Source organism: Terrapene carolina, unplaced genomic scaffold (assembly GCF_002925995.2).
Source record: "Terrapene carolina triunguis isolate 2854851 unplaced genomic scaffold, T_m_triunguis-2.0 Scaffold119, whole genome shotgun sequence".
NCBI lineage: Eukaryota > Metazoa > Chordata > Testudines > Emydidae > Terrapene > Terrapene triunguis.
In genome coordinates, this window is record NW_020664470.1 from 2775388 (window position 1) to 2781087 (window position 5700).

The following is a 5700-nucleotide window of genomic DNA, read 5'->3' on the forward strand; positions in this document are numbered from 1 at the left end:
GTCCTGAAGGATGAAAGTCTCTATAAGTGATAAAAACATTTTAGAATTTTGTAAATCTCTATGACTGGATAATCTCCCAAGCTACTGATATGAACAGGTATGATTAGAGTGCCAACTAGAGAGAGAGAGTGGTGATAGTAATAGGCAGAGAAAGAGAGAGATGGACAGACAGACGACCTAGTCAATTAGATGTCCAACCAGATATCTCAAAAACTCCTAGTTTTATAGCTGGATAAAAAAGAAAAAAGAAAAACAAAGAAATAGCTTGCCGTAATTCTGTATTTTTTGTTGTTGCTCCAGTTTTTTGTGGAAATTAAGAACAACCTGGGGGGGAGGGATAGCTCAGTGGTTTGAGCATTGGCCTGCTAAACCCAGGATTGTGAGTTCAATTCTTGAGGGGGCCACTTGGGGATCTGGGGCAAAATCAGTAATTGGTCCTGCTAGTGAAGGCAGGGGGCTGGACTTGATGACCGTTCAGGGTCCCTTCCAGTTCTAGGAGATGGGATATCTCCATTAATTATTTATTTATAATTATTATTATAACCCTGACACACTATGTTCTGTCTCTATGTTGAAATGTAAGGCTCATTTTGTGAAGAGTTTGTGGCCCATAGTCCTTCTCAAAGCTTCTTTTACATCCTTGTTCCTAAGGCTGTAGATGAAGGGATTCAAGATGGGGGTGACAAAGGTGTAAAACACGGACACCACTTTTCTTGGGTACAGAGAAGATAGCCTGTGGTTGGGCATACATCAAAGCATGGGCCCATAAAGTAAAGTCACAACCATCATGTGGGAGGTGCAGGTGGAGAAGGCTCTGCGCCTGCCAGGGGAAGAGCGACTCCTGAGGATGGTGGAGATGATACAGACATAAGAGATTAACACAATCATGGCAGTGCTCACTATGATGAGGCCACAGAAGGTAAACAACACAAGATAACTGATGTACGTGTCACTGCAGGACAGACTAATCAGTGGAGGGCTGTCACAGAAGAAATGATCAATCTCATTAGGGCCACAATAGTTCAGTGTAAAGGTGAAGCCTGTTTGCATGATGGCATGCACACAGCCACTGATATATGACCCCACCAGCAGCTGAATGCAAACCCACTTGGACATGGTGATGGGGTACTGAAGCAGGTTGCAGGTGGCAGTGTATCGATCATATGCCATCACTGCCATGAGGAACTCTTTGGTGGTGAGGAAGACAGTGAAGAAGAAGAATTGAATGGCACATCCATTGTAGGAAATGGCTTTGCTCCATGCTAGGAAACTCAGTGTGGTTCTGGGGGCAAATAGCAGAGGTCTATGAGGGACAGGTTCATGAGGAAGAAGTACATGGGGATGTGGAGGCGAGAGTCAGCTCTGATGATGAGAATCAGGATGCCGTTCCCCATCACAGTTACTATGTAAATCATCAGGAATATCACAAATGGTGCCACCTGGAGACCTCGTCCCTTTCCAAACCCCAGCAGGATGAATTCCATGACTGCTGTGCAGTTCCCCTCTCTCACTGGTGCCAGAGCTGTTAAATCCTTGGGAACAAGAATGAGAGAAGGATTAACAAAGGGACAAATGGACAAAAGGAAGAAAGGAGAGCAGCAGAATACGGATCCTAGGCTTCAGAAAAGCCGACTTGGACTCCCTCAGGGAACAGATGGGCACGATCCCTGGGAGGCTAATATGAGGGGGAAAGGAGTCCAGGAGAGCTGGCTGTATTTTAAAGAAGCCTTATTGTAGGTGTAGGAATAAACCATCTTGATGTGCAGAAAGACTAGCAAATATGGTAGGCGACCAGCTTGGCTTAACAGAGAAATCTTCAGTGAGCTTAAACACAAAAAGGAAGCTTACAAAAAGTGGAAACTAGGAAAGATGACTAGGGAAGCGTATAAAAATATTGCTCGAGCATGCAAGAAGGCCAAAGCACAATTGAAGTTGCAGCTAGCAAGCAATGTAAAGGGTAACAAGAAGGGTTTCTACAGGTATGTTAGCAACAAAAAGAAAGTCAGGGAAAGTATGGGACCCTTACAGAATGACGGAGGCAAACTAGTGACAGATGATGTGGAAAAATCTTAAGTACTCAATGCTTTTTTTCCCAGGGTCTTCACAGACAAGGTCAGCTCCCAGACTGCTGCACTGGGCAGCACACTATGAGGAGGAGGTGAGCAGCCCTCAGTGGTGAAAGAACAGGTTAAGGACTATTTAGAAAAGCTGGACATGCACAAGTCCATGGGTCCGGATCTAATGCATCCGAGGGTGCTGAGGGAGTTGGCTCATTTGATTGCAGAGCCACTGGCCATTATCTTTGAAAACTCATGGCAATCAGGTGAGGTCCCGGACAACTGGAAAAAGGCAAATATACTGCCCATCTTTAAAAAAGGGAAGAAGGAGAATCCATAGAGCTACAGACCAGTGAGCTTCACCTCAGTCCCTGGAAAAATCATGGAGTAGGTCCTTAGGAATCCATTTTGAAGCACTTGGAGGAGAGGAAAGTGATCAGGAACGGTCAACATGGATTCACAAAAGGCAATTCATGCCTGACCAACCTGATTGCCTTCTATGATGAAGTAACTGGCTCTGTGGATATGGGGAAGGTGGTGGACGTGATGTACCTTGACTTTAGCAAAGCTTTTGATACAGTCTCCCTCAGTATTCTTGCCAACAAGTTAAAAATGTATGGATTGGATGAATGAACTATAAGGTAGATAGAAAGCTGTCTAGATAGTCAGGCTCAACAGGTAGTGATCAACGGCTAAATGTCTAGTTGGCAGGTGGTATCAAGCGGAGTGCCGCAGGGGTATGTCCTGGGGCTGGTTTTGCTCAACATCTTTATTAATGATCTGGATGATGGGATGGATTGCACCCTCAGCAAGTTCGAGGATGACACTAAGCTGGGGGGAGAGGTAGATACGCTGGAGGGTAGGGATAGGGTCCCGAGTGACCTAGACATTTGGAGGGTTTGGCCAAAAGAAATCCGATGAGGTTCAACTTGGACAAGTACAGAGTCCTGCACTTAGGACAGAAGGATCTGATGCACGGCTACAGTCTGGGGACCGACTGGCTAAGCAGCAGTTCTGCAGAAAAGGACCAGGGGATTACAGTGGATGAGAAGATAGATGTGATTCAGCAGTGTGCCCTCGTTGCGAAGAAGGCTAACGGCTTATTGGGCTGCATTAGTAGGAGCATTGCCAGCAAATAGAGGGAAGTGATTATTCCCCTCTATTCGGCACTGGTGAGGCCACATCTGCAGTGTTGTGTCCACTTTTGGGCCTCCCACTACAGAAAGGATGTGGACAAATTGGAGAGAATCCACTGGACAGCAACGAAAAAGATCAGGGGGCTGGAGCACATGACTTACGAGGAGAGGCTGAGGGAGCTGGGCTTGTTTATTCTGCAGAAGAGAAGACTGAGGGGGGGATTTGATAGCAGGCTTCAACTGCCTGAAGAGGGTTCCAAAGAGGATGGAGCTCGGCTGTTCTCAGTGGTGGCAGATGACAGAACAAGGAGCAATGGTCTCAAGTTTCAGTGGGGGAGGTCTAGGTTGGATATTAGGAAACATTATTTCACTAGGAGGGTGGTGAAGCACTGGAATGCGTTACCTAGGGAGGTGGTGGAATCTCCATCCTTAGAGGTTTTTAAGGCCCAGCTTGATAAAACCCTGGCTGGGATGATTTAGTTGGGAATTGGTCCTGCTTTGAGCAGGGGGTTGGACTAGATAACCTCCTGAGTTCTCTTCCAACCCTAATCTTCTATGATTCTATGATTTCATCAGGCCCTGTTGACTTGAATACATTTATCTTATCTAAATATTCTTTGACCTGTGCTGTGGTGACGACGCAGGAAAGGAAACAGAACACCAGGTTTATGGTAGCCGAAAAGCTTTACAAGCCTCCTGCAAAAAGCCTCTCAGGAAAAAACCTTTCCTGGGGTTTTTATTCTTCTCCTTACTTTGTTTACAACTTATCTGAGTGGTTACATTCTTGCCCATTCAGAAGGCAGGCAGTATACATGAGCATGAGATTACAAACCCATCTCTTAAGCGCGTGAACAGCAGCTGCAAAGGTGATGTCAGGCTGCCAATAAGTTTTCCAAACAAAGGCGCTAGAACAAGGTCACTCCCGCCTCATTGCCAAGGGAACAGTTTGCCGTTCTTCAAGGCTTATGATTAGGGAGCAACACATTCCTACAGACCTGTTCTTTCTCTATTTTGGCTTGTTTTCCTTCCCCCTTGCTTTTAGTATTAAACATCTGGTCACCATTAAGCTTTTTAGGGAAAACTGAAGAAAAACAGTTGCTAAATACCTCAGCCTTCTTTATATTATCGGTTTTTGGCTCTCCTTTCCTGCTAAGCAGGAGACCTACACTTTCCTTTCTCCTTCTCTTACTCCTCATGTAGTATTAGAGAACCTCTTCTTAGTGCCTTCTATGTCCCCTGTAAGATGTGATTCATTTTGTACTTTAGCCTTTCTGATTTTGTCCTCAATACTTGTGCTATCCTTTCATACTCATCCTTAGCAAGCTGTCTATATTTCCACTGGTTTGGATTCTTTTTTTAATTTTCACAACATTAAAATGCTCCTGATGGAGCCATATCAGCCTCTTACTATTCTTCCTGTCTTTCATTCAGATCAGGATAATTTTCTCTTGCACCTTTAATAATGTATCTTCGAGAAACTGCCAGTTCTAATAAACTCCTTTTTCCCTTAGATTTTCTTCTCATGGGACTTTATCCATCAGTGTTCTGAGTTTGTTACTCTGCACTTTTGAAGTGCATTGACCTTATTCTGCTGCTCTCACTCCTTCCTTTCCTTAAAATTATTAACTTTATCGTTTCTTGATCACTTTCATTCCAGTTACCTTTAGCCTTCAAATTCTCAACCGCTTCCTTCCTGTTCATCTGAATCAAGTCTGAAATGGCTTCCCTCTGATTACTTCCTCCATTTTTGAAACAAAAGTTGTCCCCCAGACATTCCAAGAACTATACTGACTATTTTGTGTTTTGCCATATTCCTTTTCTAACAGATGTTTTGGTAGTTAAAGTCCCCCATTATTATCAGGTGTAGTTTTTATTTATTTATTTATTTGTGCTAGAAATGCCTCATCTACTGCCTTTTCCTAATTTTGGGGTCTATAGCAGACCCCTACCATGGCATTTCTCCTCTTTTTTCACCCTTTTATCTTCACCCAGAGACTTTCAACTGGTCTGCTCTCACCTACTTCTGGACCTCAGAACAAATATATATATATTTTCTTGATATATAATCCAACGTTTTCTCCCCTTTTTCCTTTCCTGTCCTTCCTGATCCAGCTATTCCCCTCTATACCAATATTCCATTCCTGAGATTTATCCCACCAAGTCTCTGCAATGCCATGGTAGTATCATGGTGTATAAGGAGAGAAATACAGGGTAATAAGAGATCTTTACTCTATCAGAGAAAGGCATACCAAGAACCATTGGCTGCACATCAAAAGCAGGCAAACTGAAATTAGAAATAAGGGACAGATTTCTAACAGTGAGGGTGATTAACCATTGGAGCAAATTAACAAGTTAAGTGTTGGATTCTCTGTCTCCCGATGTCGTCAAATCAAGACTGGATTTCTTTCTGGAAGATATACTTTAGTCAAACACAAATTACACTGCTCTACAGCCAAAACACTTCTGAAATAAATGTAGTCAAACTTTACTAATTCTGGGTCACTGAG

The 5700-nt window shown here is 43.7% G+C and overlaps 1 pseudogene; it reads right to left on the reverse strand.

Moving 5' to 3' along the window:
- Nucleotides 1-585: 585 nt before the first annotated feature.
- Nucleotides 586-5700, reverse strand: part of LOC112103617 — a 9140-nt pseudogene continuing 4025 nt past the window's right edge.